The sequence below is a fragment of the Lipotes vexillifer genome, unplaced genomic scaffold, assembly GCF_000442215.2.
Source record: "Lipotes vexillifer unplaced genomic scaffold, Lipotes_vexillifer_v1.1 scaffold838, whole genome shotgun sequence".
Classification (NCBI taxonomy): domain Eukaryota; kingdom Metazoa; phylum Chordata; class Mammalia; order Artiodactyla; family Lipotidae; genus Lipotes; species Lipotes vexillifer.
Genome location: NW_006769660.1, coordinates 183,453 through 198,834, shown reverse-complemented (window position 1 = coordinate 198,834; position 15,382 = coordinate 183,453).

Here is a 15,382-nt window from a genome sequence, read left to right as displayed (position 1 = left end):
CCGGATGCGCAGGCTCAGCGGCCATGGCTCACGAGCCCAGCCGCTCCGCGGCATGTGGGATCTTCCCGGACCAGGGCACGAATCTGTGTCCCCTGCATCGGCAGGCGGACTCTCAACCACCGCGCCACCAGCGAAGCCACCCAGGTATTATTAAATGCAATAGAGTAATCAGCTGTCAGTTAGTGGAGTTTACCTGCTGAATGTGGTCAGGGAAAGAAAGGGAGAGACTCCAACCAATGCCACTGTCATCCCTGGGTGACTGTGGGCATATCCAAACCTGTGCATCCTCGAGGAACAACATCAGAGGCTGAACACTGGAGGGGAGGTAGAGGAGATGACACTGAAATACTCTAATCAGTTGCTAAACAAACAAGCAAATAACAATAACCCCAGTGGGATGTGGGGGGGGGCAGTAGAAGACAGTACCCAGAATTTCTACAGTATATTATCTAAAATGCCAACTTTCAACAAAATATTATGACTAGGTAAAGAAATAGAAACCTATGACTCATATAAAGGAAACAATGAAAGCAACTGAAACTACTTGTGAGACAGATCAGATTCTGACTTTATGAGAAAAGGACTTTAGCCATTATAAACATGTTTATGGAATTAAGGGAAATCATGATTAAAGAAGTAAAGGAAGATATGATTACAATATTGCATCAAAAAGAGATTATCAGTAAAGAGGCAGAAATTTTTAAAATAAAGAATCAAAGAGAAATAACAGACTTCATTAGAGGGGCTTAATGGTAGATTTGTACTGGCAGAGAAAAGAATAAGTGATTTTGAAGATAGATTGATAGAGATTACGCAAGCTGAACAACAGAGAGAAAAAAGAATTGAAAAAAGTAAAGAGCATCTCAGAGAAATGTGGAACATCTTTAAGCACACCAATGTACACATAATGGAGGTATCAGATGGAGAGAGAGAAAGGAATAGAAAAAATATTAGAAGGAATAGTGATTGAAAACTGAAGTGCTTATGATGATATCAGAAAAAAATAGACTTTAAAACAAAAATATTACCAGATATAGAGATATTCTATAGTGATAAAAGAGTCACTCCATTAAAAAAGATATAATAATTATAAATATATATGCCATCTAACAATGGAACACCAAAATGCAAAATAGTTGGAGACTTCCATACCCAACTTTCAGTAATGGAAAGAACAAATAGAAGATAAACAAAAGAAATAGAAGACTTGAACACTGTAAACCAACTAGACCTAATAGACACCTATAGAACACCAACCCTAACAACAACAGAGTATATGTCATCCCAAATGCACACAGAACATTCTCCAGGAAAAACTAGCAGTAAGTCAAACTTCAGTAAATTTAAAAGGATAGAAATAATATAGAGTATGTTCTACAACCACGATGTAATAAAATTAGAAATCAATAGCAGGAAAAGATTGGGGAAACTCACAAAATGTGGAAATTGTACAACACTCTCCTGAACAACCAATGAATTGAAGAGGAAATCAGAAGGGAAATTAGAAAATACCTTGAGAGTAGTGAAAATGAAGATATAGCGTATGAAAACATATGGGATGCAGCTAAAGCAGGGCATGGAGGGAAATATTTAGCTGTAAATGTCTATATTAAGAAGAAATACATCCAATGACTACTGTAGACTTCCATCCTCAGACACTGAAAAGAGCAAATTGAACCAAAAGAAAGCAGAAGGAATGAAATAAAAAAGAAAATAGCAAAAAGTAATGAAATAAAGGCTAGGAAAAATAGAGAAAATTGATAAAACCAAAGCTGGTTCTTTTAAACGATAAGAAAAAAAAATTACAAACATTTAGATAGAGTGCCAAGAACAAAAGAGATAAGAATCAAATTATTAGAAATGAAAGAGAAGACATTACTACTGACCCTACAGAAATTTAGAAAGGATTACAAAGAACTACTATTAACAATTGTACAGGACTTCCCTGGTGGCACAGTGATTAGGAATCTGCCTGCCAATGCAGGGGACACAGGTTCGAGCCCTGGTCCAGGAAGATTCCCACATGCAGTGGAGCAGCTAAGCCCGTGTGCCACAACTACTGAACCTGCACTCTAGAGCCTGCGAGCCACAGCTACTGAGCCAATGTGCCGCAACTACTGAAGCCTGTGCACCTAGAGCCCGTGCGCCGCAACGAAGAGTAGACCCCGCTTGCTGCAACTAGAGAAAGGCCGCATGCAGCAACGAAGACCCAGTGCAGCCAAAAATAAATAAATAAATAAATTAATTAAAACAACACAGTTGTACACCAACAAATTAGATGAATTGGACAGATTCCTAAAAAAGAAACACCAAAACTGACTTAAGAAATAGACAATATGGGCCTTCCCTGGTGGCGCAGTGGTTCAGAGTCCAACTGCCGATGCAGGGGACCCAGGTTCGTGCCCCGGTCTGGGAAGATCCCACATGCCGCGGAGCGGCTGGGCCTGTGAACCATGGCCACTGAGCCTGCGTGTCCGGAGCCTGTGCTCCGCAACGGGAGAGGCCACAACAGTGAGAGGCCCGCATCCCGCAAAAAAAAAAAAAAAAAAAAGAAATAGACAATATGAATAGATTTATAACAAGTGAGATATTAAAGCGGTAATCAAAAACCTACCCACAAAGAAAAACTCAGGCCCAGATGGCTTCACCACTACATTCTACCAAACATTTAAAGAATTAATGCCAATTTTTCATAACCTCATTCAAAAAGTAAAGAGGATAGAATACTTCCCAACTCATTCCACAATTACCAAATGACTCAGAAATTCCATTCCCAAATATGTGAAATTAAAACATGTTCACAATGAAACTTATACATGAATGTCTATAGCAGCATCATTCATGATAGCCAAAATGTGGAAACACCCCAAATGCCCATCAATGAACAAATGGATTAACAAAATTTAGTATATTTATACAATGGAATATTACTATAAAAAGGAATGAATAAATGATACTTGCTATAATATGGATAAACCTTGAAAACTATATGCTAAGTGAAAGAAGCAAGTCACAAAAGACCACGTTATATCATTTAGTTGATCTAAAAATCTAGAACAGGGAAATCTATAGAAAGTTTCTTAGTGATGGGAGACTGAGGCATGGAATTGGTAGCTAAATGGTACAGGGTTTCTTTTTGAGGTGATAAAAAATACTGAAATTGACTGTGGTGATGGTTGCACGTGTTTGTGAATATACCAAAACCCACTGAATTGTACACACTGTAACAAAAACATCTGATAAATCGACCACACATAATTTTTAAATATCTGTATAATGAAAGAAGCCAAATACAAAGTTAAAAGCAACCAAACTGAAGAGATATTTTAAAAATTTAATAGAAATCAAAGTTTATTATTAACAATCTATAACTTCTGCAATTTAATAAAAAAGACAAATGAGCAGAGAACTGAAACAGCGTTTGACAGGAGAAGAAATCTTTATGTAGGTCTTATGAAAAGAATCTCAGCTTCAACAGGTAATCCTGAAATGTAAATATTAAATAATGAGACAATTTCACACTCCTGAGACCAAGAACAGTAAAAGGCCTAAGAGCATCTATGTTGGCAATAAAGTAGAGAAACAGGAACTCTCATTTAATCTAGTGGGCATACAACCATACAAGCTGGTACAATAATTTGGAAAGCCACTTGACCAAATCTCATGCCCTACACTAAGTGACAGTATATACTAGTTATATTCCCTAAAATAAGTCAAGCACATGAACTAAAGGAGACATATATAAGAATGTTCATTGTAGCACTGTTTCTTACTTCAGAAATCTAGAAACAATACAAATGTCCATGAACAGGAAATTCATGGTATATTTATCATGGGGCACTAGAAAACAATTAAAATGAGGAACAAGGGTATATATGCCAATGAAGATAAACTTTTTAAAACACATTGAATAAAATCAAGGCAATTGTCAAATGACACATATTTAAATAAACTATCAAACCATTCAAAAATAATAGTCTATAAATATAAGCACAAAAGTAAATATAAGTCCACAAGCAAAAGCACAAAAACACATGGGATTGATAAACATTGAGTTAATAATTATTGTCATCACAGCAGAGAAAGTCAGTGAAATAGGACTGGAAAGGTGTTTATAGTGGGAATATTATTTTTTAAAGTCCAAAGTAAATGTTCCATAATGTTAGGATTTAATGGAAAGGCAAGGTGAAAAGGTAGTATAGGATGGAATCATGGTTCTGAACCAGAATGCTTTGGTTCAAATTTGCCCCCTGCAACCTACAATCTGTGTGCCTTTATGCAAAGTATTTAACAACTCCATGCTCACTCAGAAAATGTGGAATGGTAATAACAGTAGCACATCATAGGGGTGTTCTGAGAATATGATGAGTCAATATATGTAAAAATTCATAGAAGAATGCTTAGCATGTAGTGAGTGTTTAATATTTTTATTTGTTAAAACTGCATAATTAAGTCTCAATATTTATTTTTCTATTCTGCTTTCTGTGTGTTTGAATTATCTCATAATAAAAATACTATTATTTTAAAAATTATACCAGACTTTAATGGGAAGAAAAGGCAAAGAGGAGCTATCCACGGGGACACATTTGATATAAGGTGAACAACCCCTGCTATATAATTCAGATTATTTTAATTTCTAACAAATAAAATTAATTACGGGGTAAATATTCTAACAGTTAAGGCAAATAGCCACTTACTGAGTTGAAAAGTATTTGTTAAATGTCTTCTGTTTGTCCAGCTCTACCTTAGGCAGCAGGCAAGTTAAAAAACATCAAGCAAGAGTCAACAGATTCCCTGTCCTTACTGACATAAAGAATGTGTTCACAAAGGAAATAATCAGAGAACAAGGCAAAGAATTCCATAAATGTCATATTTTACGACCCCATGTGCTAGAGTAAGCCATTGAGAGAAAGGGCAGTTTGGCCCTTGGAGTAATCAGGGAAGTTGGTTGTTCATTGATTGGTTTGTTTCTTTTGTTTGTTTGAATTTAAGTGAAAATAGAATTTGTTTTTGAGGAAAGTGAGATTTCTATAAGCTGAGAAATCAGGAAGAAGGAGTGAAGGAAAGAGGGGTACAGCAAAGGATAAAAGCTCAGAAGCAAGATGAACTTGACCTGAAGGAGAGACTATCTGCTTGTTGGAAACAGTGGGTTTAACCCAGGGAGCAGGAGAGAATAGGAATAGGGGGTTAGGTAAGCAAGGTGCCTGCCATTAATATTAGAATTTTTCTTTATGACAGTTGAAGGGGAATTCTTCAAGAGTGACTTCTGATAGTTGATTCTGAGAAGCCTGTTACTAGGAGGTAGCTTTGGTTTGAATCTTCAAAGAGGAGAACCAGAAATTTTATTCTCTTATCAGCAGAGATAAGAAGCTATACCTTGAAGCTATACCTTGAACCATCAGATGAAGCAGAAGATATTTGGATGGATTTTCAACATGACAGAGTCTCCTTTGGAGCAAATACATATGTAACTAAACAAATTTAGTTTTAAAAACAATGATATATATTTTAGGAGAGAAAAAGCAACTAGCTGTGAAACCTCTCACCACATCTTTTCTGGAGCTCACAGAGAGAGCCCTAGGGCTGTCTTCACAACTACCCAACAAGCTCTTGAAAAAAGAGCTTTTTCTGTGATTTAATAACACCATTTATAGGAAACAAAGCTTAACTTTTTAAATACTTGCTAAGAGGATGGAGGCAGAAGGATAAGGCAGTAGTCAGTGAACAATTCATTATCTTTGTGAAAACAAACATGTAAATAATCATTTAATTTCATGGATGTGGAGTGGGCAGGGGAGAAAGTAAATCCTTTTCAGAAGCTGGTGGCTGTAAAAACCCTCTCACTCTACCCTGTGGTCTCACTGACACAATGCTGCTAGAATGAAAATATCCTACCAATTCTAATAGACTGAAAATAAAAATAAACAGCTTAATTGCATGGTGGGTGTTTTTGAATGGCTTTCTGAATTGTAAAGTGCCCATCATATGTCTCTATTATTTCCACACTCCACAAGACTTCCTCGCTTGAAGTACCCAATGGAGTGAGATGGATGCAACAAATAGCCAGGAAGCATCATGTTTCGAACCCTAATATCTTTGTTCAGTTCATCCCTGAGCAGGACAGTGAAATGATCAGCATTGTGGCAACAAAGTTGCCATATTTCTAGTCAAATGTCATGCCTAGCTCAAAACTTGCATTTCAAATCAGGAGATTAAGAAGTATTCGTTGAAAAATATTCTATTAATCTTCTTTGGTTAACCAAGATGGGGAGTTTTAAGTTTCTGGATATGTTGTAAACTTTCAGTAGACAGAACCATATCTGTCCAACTTGGTGGTATTCCATTCAAAGGGAAGACTAAGTAAAAGCTTTATGAAAACAGTGAAAATACAGTGTCATGATCCTGAAATGAAATCATTCTGAAAATTCCTTTGCCCTAAAAGTCAACTGGTGGACTTTGTGATTCAATCAGGCAATGAATGCCTTTTTGAACTGTTTTGGTGTTGAAGCTATGGATGGGAGAGAGAGAGAGAAGGAGAAAGAAAGGGAGAGAGAGAAGGAGAAAAGGCAGAAGGGAGGGGCAGGAGGAGAGGAAAAAAAGGGAGCCAAGGATAAAGCGAAAGAAAGGAATAAAAGATGGAAGGAAAGAAAGAATGAAGGAAGAAATGAAGTCTAGAACTTTTACAGTTAAACAAATATGACTTTCAAAAGCTTTCAGGGGCTTCCCTGGTGGCGCAGTGGTTGGGGGTCCGCCTGCCGATGCGGGGGACACGGGTTCGTGCCCCGGTCCGGGAAGATCCCACGTGCCGCGGAGCGGCTGGGCCCATGAGCCATGGCCGCTGGGCCTGCGCGTCCGGAGCGTGTGCTCCGCAATATATAAGTGAATTGATTCTTCTGCTGACAGAACATCACAATTTTTGACATTGCATTAAAAAAGCATATATGTGTCATTGGTTCAAGTTCATATTTTACATTTAGGTAAATTCCACTCACATCATTAACGTCTTTTTTCTCTCATATTATTGAAAGGATAAAAAAAAAAAAAAAAAAAAAAGCTTTCAGGAGCTTATGGATATGTTTGAACAAATTGATAATTGGAATTCCTCTTTGGAAACCATCATTTTATTTCTGATAAAAGAAAAATAGTCTTATCACATTGTATGCTGTTGTATAATAACAATCTGTCTTCCACCATGTTCATCAGTCTTTCTTTTTTTAACATCTAATGCATTTTTTAAAATTATATATTTATTTTTATCTTTGGCTGTGTCGGGTCTTACTTGCAGCACGCAGGATCTTCGTTGAGGCATGTGGGATCTTTCACTGCGGTGCACGGGCCTCTCTCTAGCTGTGGCGTGCAGGTTTTCTCTCTCTAGTTGTGGCGTGCAGGCTCCAGAGCACATGGGCTCTGTAGTTTGCGACACACAGGCTCTCTAGCTGAGGCACAGGAGCTCAGTAGTTGTGGCTCATAGGCTTAGTTGCCGCACGGCACGTGGGATCTTAGTTCTCAGGGATCGACCTGGGACCCCTGCACTGGAAGGTGAATTCTTTACCACTGGACCACCAGGGAAGTCCCCTGTTCATCCGTCTTAATTGTGCATTACTTTCTTTTTCTAAAACTCAATCTAGTCTGGTCTTTTGAAGGGAGGCAGTGTGACAACATGGGGGTATACATGGAATTCTCGCCCTGTGTGCTGAAAAGGAAAACAAGTGGATCTACTGAGCAGGAAGGCCAAGGAGAGATGCAGGTGGAGGGACGTTCTCTCCTGGATTTCTGACAACTCTCCCTTTCCTCTTCCCTGAAGTCCCTTGAGTTCTAAGAGATACCTTTGTAGTTTTTCTTTTGTGTTATCCCAGGTGCAAAAGGTGTGACTAATCCTATTTCTCAGTTCATGGCACTCTCTTATAAGCTGCTGTGAGGCCCAGTCTCATTTTATGAATGTATTTGTATATGTAAGAATGTACGCAAAGCACATATTCATTTTACTCTTATTCTCTATTCCCCTTCTCCTTACTCCCATAACAACCACTGTTGTATAATTAGTACATACTTGAAGTTAAATTTAACATCGTAAAATATATGGCATTATTCTCTTCTGTGTGTATTTTTTGGTTTACATGAGTAGCATTGCGTTATAGCCTTAATTTTATATATAATTTTCTTTTGTCTCTGTGCTTTACAGATCCATGCATGTTCCTATGTGTGTATCTATCCATTTGGTTCCTTCTAACTGCTGCATAGAATACTTCTCTGTTAATTTTGGCCTATGTTGTTAGAAATAAGATTATCCCTTGCATATTTAGAACAAGTTTCTGTCCATCTCTGCACTAAAAAATTTAGAGTGTTACAAGCTCTAAAGTGCTATAGAAAAGCATCGCTTAGAGGAGGAAGGTGGAAGTGTATTTATGTTGGAGTGTAAGCATGTGTGGAAGCCTCGCAGCTCCAGAACTTGGCCCTGTTCTTAGAGCATCTTCTATCCATTCTCGACTTGTCCTGCTTCAAGAGTTCCAGGGGGCCTGCTGTGAGGCCAAGAGCTACTTTGGAGTGCTGGCTTCAGGATTAAGCCAATTCTTATGCAACTCACTCAGTGAGTTGCTCATTACTCAGTGAGTAATGGCCATTTCTTCTAAAATTTTTCTTTTGTGTGTGGGGAAGGGTGTGGGTCTTGGGATGGGGGCGAGTTTGAGGTTTAAAGTTTAAACTAGAAATAAGATGATGTGGTCTGCTTGCTGTCTGTTTAGATAGGCTTTAAGACCAATTGGATTTACATGGAGGCCAGGCCAGAGAGTGGTAATTGATGACTTGTGTGCAGACAAGCATTTATCCAGGTTGAATTGTCCAAATTGGTTTGTTAAAGCCCCAGGTTACATTCTTACACAAGAAAAACATTCAGTAAACATGAGACAAGTTTAGGAAAACTTAATAAAAAGAAACCTGTCTTACACTCAAAAAAAACAAAAAATGCATAGTGTTCCATTAGTGTAAATCTACTACATTTTGCATATCTACCTCCTTGGTATATAACTAGTCTTCCATTTTATACTACCACACATAACTCCCACAGTAACCATCACAGAACATGTCCCAATATGGAATTTTACTGTGCTGTATTACTGGATCATAGGTGTGAATACTTTATACAACGTACTGCTAAAGGGCTCACCAGAAAATTAGAATAGCTTCAGAATCATCAAGAGTAGACAATGATTTCTTGTCTCCAACTCCACTAATATTTGACATTACATAGCTGTAACATTTGTAAATCTCATGGGTATTAAATGATATCATATTCCTTTTTGACTTTCACTTTTCTTTTTTTTTCTTTTTTTTTTGGTACGCGGGCCTCTCACTGTTGTGGCCTTTCCTGTTGCGGAGCACAGGCTCCGGACACGCAGGCTCAGCGGCCATGGCTCACGGGTCCAGCCGCCCACGGCATGCGGGATCTTCCCGGACTGGGGCACGAACCCATGTCCCCTGCATCGGCAGGCGGACTCCCAACCACCGCGCCACCAGGGAAGCCCTTGACTTTCACTTTTCTAATTACACACAAAAAAATTTGAACATCTTATCCTTTGGTTGCTACCATTCACTTTCATTATCCCTTCCAAAGACTGTATGTTCATATTCATTCCTTTTTTTCACAATTGGGTCATTTCTCTGTATCATTAATTTGCATAAATTCCTTACACAGTTAAGATAATCCTTCCCTTTTGCAGTGTCTTCCTTACCTTTAAACTATTATTTCACTATGTAGTGTGTTTTAATGAGCAGATATTTATAATATTGATGTAACCAAATTTAGTTGTTGTTATGCTGAAAGTTGTTGAAAGTTGTTAGAACAACTTTCAGGAGATACATTATTTTGTTGTGTAACAGTTGTTTCAGACAATAGAGAAAGAGAAAGCCAAAATAATTCAGAATTATAGAAACCTTAATTTAAATAATCAAGTAAGATTATTACAAAAAAGTACAGTTCCGCTTGTACACATAGATTAGAAATTACTAAATGCAATATTAGTTAACTTTAGCTAGTATGTAGTAAAAATAAAATGATCAATGGTTTATTAAAGGAAGTCAAGGATAGTTCAATATAAGATAATTTATAATTTATATATCAAAGGAGAAATATCACAGGATTTTAAAATAACAAAAAACCTACAGAAAACACATATTTAAAGGAAAGATTTAAGTGAATTCACTTTAAGATTAGGAAGGAATAAAATACTCCCAGTATCTATTGTATAATATAATACTGTAGGTTTTTAGAAACTCCATAAAGCAATAAAAGGACTATGAGGTGTAAGGTTAGAAGAAAAAAGGCAACATTTCATTAATCTTTCTAGAAAATTAAACAAAATAAGGCATATTATTAAAAATGAGAAAATTCAGTTAGGTTGCCTGACAGGAGATGATTTCATCCCAGAACTAATAGTGTTCATTGACTATATAAGAAATCACTTGGAAGAATGACAAAAAAAAAAAAAAAATAAGATTCAGTTGACAATGCAAAGGAAAACTCTAAATTATTTGGATATTGACTTAGGAAGGAGAAAATTTTAAAAGTGTATTAAAGGACATAAAAGAAGAACCAATTTAAGTTCATTCCATCACCATAGGTGAGAAGGCCTAACTCTATAATGTTATTAATTCAGGTCAAATTATCTTATAATTTCAAAATAATTCTTATCAAAATACCAGCTGGATTTTTGGAGAAACTTGACAAATATTAGAAAATTAAATACAAAAATAAAAAATTAGTTCCTTAATAGTAAGTCAACATTGAAAGAGAAAAGTAAAACATGGGGACTTTCACACTAGATATTAGGACTTAAAAGCCATTGCAATATCCCCATATCCTCTCCCTCTTGCATCTCCCTCCCACCCTCCCTATCCACCTCTCTAGGTGGTCACAAAGCACCGAGCTGTATACATATAGCTGATTCACTTTGTTATATAGCAGAAACTAACACAACACTGTAAAGCAATTATACTCCAATAAAGATATTTTAAAAAAAAAAGTAGGAGAAAGAGGAAGCAGCAGAGAAATAGAGAAGCTATAGTCAGATTGTTCGAAGGACTGTGATGCTAGGAGGACAAGCAATATGGATGGATTTTTAAAACAAATGAACTGAAGTCAGAATGGATTGGTTCGACACCCCACCTGTAGACAGTGCCTTAATAAAACAATAGAAATAAAAAATAAATTGCAATAAAAAATAGTTTTGTAGTCCTAAACAGACAAATATAATTATGGAACAGAATTCATTGTTCAGAGGCAGACTCATATATATGGGGATTTGATAATTATATGAGGGCCAACACAAATCAATGAATGTAGGACAGTTGTGGAGTAGAAGGTCTTGGATATAATCCTCATCCTTTGGACTCCCGATGAATTAAAGAATATACATTAAAGGTGAAACAAAGTTCTTGGGAAAAATGTAATATACTAACTTTGTCACCTGATATAGGGAAGAAACCTTAAAAATCCAAAAACCCAGACAGTAGGTTCAAAAACTGGCCCTTGTATCTTTGTAATAGTTCCCCTTTTAAACAAAACAAGCTTGAATGAGTTTCTGTTACGTTCACCGTTTTTATCCTATTATGTCTACTCTGAGGCGACAAGCATGTGTTACCTTCAAGAATATGCAGCATACTGAAGTAGAATCTGAGGGTCTTTAAAAAAATGAGAATCACAAAATAAATTCAGTATCACTGGAATGGTATCTTAACTCTAAAAGAGACCATAAAGAAGAGAAATCCCTCATGCAGTTGTAGACCTTATTATACACTCACATATGAACCCGTTAGAAAGTTATTCTCATTCTTTTGTGACTACCCTTTTGTGACTCGGAGCAAAGAGTCTATAGTCAGTATCAGGGCCTTGAACAATGCTGACCATATGGCTGGGACCCTCTGTGCTTTCTGTGCCTGGATATCTGTTTCCTTCTTCAGCTTTGGGAATTTTTCAGCCATAATTTCATCAAAAATATTTCTATCGCTTTCTTTCCTATCCTCCTGGGACCACTATGAATGTTACTACACTTGATGTCAACCTAGAAGTTCCTTAAACTATTCTCATTTTTTAAATTTGTTTTTCTTTTTTGCTGTTCTGATGGGATGATTTCCATTATTCTATCTTCCAGATTGGCTTGTGCATTCTTCTGTATCACCTAACCTGCTGTTAATTCCCTCCCTCGAAGTATTTTTCATTTCAGTTGTTGCATTCTTCAGCTCTGTTTCTTTTTTAATATATTCCTGTTAAAATTCTTAACTGTGTCCATCTATTCTTTCTCTCAGTTCAGTTGACATTATTATTATTGCTTTGAACTCTTTATCAGGTAAATTATTTATCTCTGTTTCATTAGGGTTTTCTTCCCAGGGTTTTTTTCTTGTTCTTTCATTTGAAACATTTATCTTTCTTCTCATTTTATTTAACTTTCTCTTTTTCTATGAAATTAGGTGAAACAGTTGCCTGTCACAGTCTTGATGGCATGTACTTGTGTGGGAGCATCCCTATTCAGTCCATGTGTGGTGGAAGAGCTGGATCTAAAGTGAGCGAGGGCCATATCTTTCACTGGGGGAATGCTGGCAGCCATGGCCTTGGTATAAGAGGCTAGACCAGAGCCAGGTGCAAACCAGGGCTTCTATGCTCAAGGCCATCACGACCCTATTGGAGGTGGGGCAGGACCCCAGGAGCTGGAACAGGAGTCCTGAGGGAGATGGGTTTCTCCTGGGTGTGATGGCAGTCTCCACCTTGGTTTGGGGCACAGCCAGGACCTGAGAGCTTGGGGCTCGGTGCTGGTTTCATTTTTTTCCATGTGTGTGTGCCTTGGTTAGAGGCTGGGTTGGTGCCGGAGGGGTCGGTGCCACACTGTTGAGCTAGTTTCACTGCCTCCTGAACGTGTGCAATGATGCACGCACTGGCAGTGGCTGCCTCTGCTCTGGTCAGAGGCAGGTCCAGAGCCCAAGGCAGCTCTGTTCCCTCCAAGTATGTGCACTCTCATTGGCAATGGCAGCCTCCACCTTAGTGGGGAACATCGCTGGAGAAAGAGGGGCTAGAGCAGGAGGGCCACAGGGTGCGCTGGGGTGGTCCTGGCATCTGGTCAGAGCCCCAGGCAGTTTTCAATCTGCTGCCTCCACACTGTGACTTGAAGCAAGCGAGTCTGTGCACACGTTCTTCAAGAGCAGGATCTCAGGTTCTAACAGCCCTCTGGTTACCCCCACTGGTTTTCAAACCAGCTAAGGGGGGGCTCATCTTCCTGGTGCTGGACCCTAGAGCTGGTGTGCCTAATATATGGATCAAACCCCATCCTCCCCAGGGAGGATCCCTGAGCCTGGGATATGCCCTCCCTCTTCTGTGTCCCCCACTGGGAGTACGTGTCCTGACCAGATCTCTTCTCCCTTCTAGCAGATTCCGCGTAAATCTTTTTTACAGCTGTCCTGCTAGTCCCCAGGTCAGTTTCAGTGAGAGCTGCTGTAGTTGCAATTTTGATGTGTTTGTGAGGGGAGGGGAGCCCAGTATCCTCCTACTCTGCCATCTTGATCTCTTTTCTCATCAGCTACTTTTTGATTCTTGCAGTTCTTCAGAAAAAGAAGATTGTAATGGTGAGTCATGAGGACATCCTAAGACTGCACCCTCCTGCAATACCTTAACTTTTTTTTTTTTTTTTTCTGGGGCAGTGTGGCTTTGTGCTCTCTCTGCAGAGAATACTCTAATTATCTAAGTTGAATGAATTAAAGAAAAATAATTCCAACATCTTAATCTTTTTTTTTTTTTTTTTCTGGGGCAGTGTGGCTTGTGGGATCTCAGCTCCCCAACCAGGGATCAAACCCAGTGAAAGCGCTGAGTCCTAACCACTAGACCGCCAGGGAATTCCCAATACCTTGACATTTTTGTTCTTATTTTGGGTTGTTAAGCTTTATATATTAGTGACAAAATGACAAAGTGTTTTTTTTTGTGTGTGTAGGCTCCAGAATAGCATCTGACTTTTTATTTGGGGACAGTAAGTCAAGTTTCTTGGGAAATGATTTCAGTTTTAAGGTGGATGCTTCCACATACAGTATTCCATATATGTTGGCTGTGGAAGTGAAAGGGTCTCTTGAGTTGACCACCTTGCGTGGTTAGCAAGGTGAGGAAGAAGCACTGTGCTTCTAGAGATGCTACATGCAGAACCTGTATCATCACTCAGTGTTTCTAACTTTTGAGGTTTAGTTACTTGTTCCTGTGTTGCTTTGACAACCTCCTGTGACAAATAGTTTATGTATCCCAACTCATTCAGCTGGCTATTGTAAAAATACTCCAGATACACATAAATTTCCCCCATGTGCAATGAAAGTTTCCTTGTTCCTTTAAGTCACTTATTCATTGATTCAAAATTTTGCTGTCAGTCAGAATATATTTAATACCCACTTAAAGCCAATATTTCACATTCCGATTTCCAGAACAGCAAAAAATGAAGCTTTTATCATATCTCATAGAACTTAAAATTTGGTATGATTTTGGATTTTAATTCTTTCAACCATGGCTTGCTTTTCCAACTTTTTCCATCTTGGTTTTCTTCCCCTGGATTAAGTGTCCCTCTTAAAATATGGCACCCAGAGCTGAACAGCATAGTCTGGATGTGGTCTGAGCTACAGAGAGTAGGAAAACTATTACTGGCCATAATTTAGAAAAAGGGCTTGTACAATATTAATGCAACCTATGAATGTGAATTTTTAAAGGCATCTGCCACATACTGATGGGTCTTATTAAAGTTGTGGCCAGCTAAATCCTCCAGATCTTTTTCACATGAATTTCTGCCAAGCCAAGTTTCTCCATCCTGTACTTATACAGTTAATATTTGAACTTTTATGCAGAACATTGTATTTATCACTACTAAATTTCATCTTATTGGAATTTACTCAGAATTCCAGCCTGTCAGAACAATTTTGAATGTTGATTGTTGTATTTAGTATCCTTTCCAGCTTTGTGCCATTCAGATTTCATAAGCTTCCTTTCTGTGTTGTCATCAAAATCGTTGGTAAACAGGCTTAACAAGTCTGGGCCAAACAGGGAACAAGTGGTCATCCACTAGCTGAGGGAGGCTAAGGTAAATTATTTGGGTCTGATTGTTAAATTCAGTTAACCCACTTTCACCCAGCTTGCATTTCATCATGTACATTACTTTTAGAGGAAAGATTGTTGAATATTTTATTTAAACAAGCTGTTTCTGCAGATTTACCTTGACTGGCCAACTTTATATTATTCACAGAAAAAAGAAGTTTATTTGTTCATTATTGCCTACTCTGTGCCAGGCATTATTGTATGTTAGAGATGTACTGTAGACCGTTGTAAGGAATTTGACCTTAATTGCAATGAGAAACCATTGAAGAATTTACT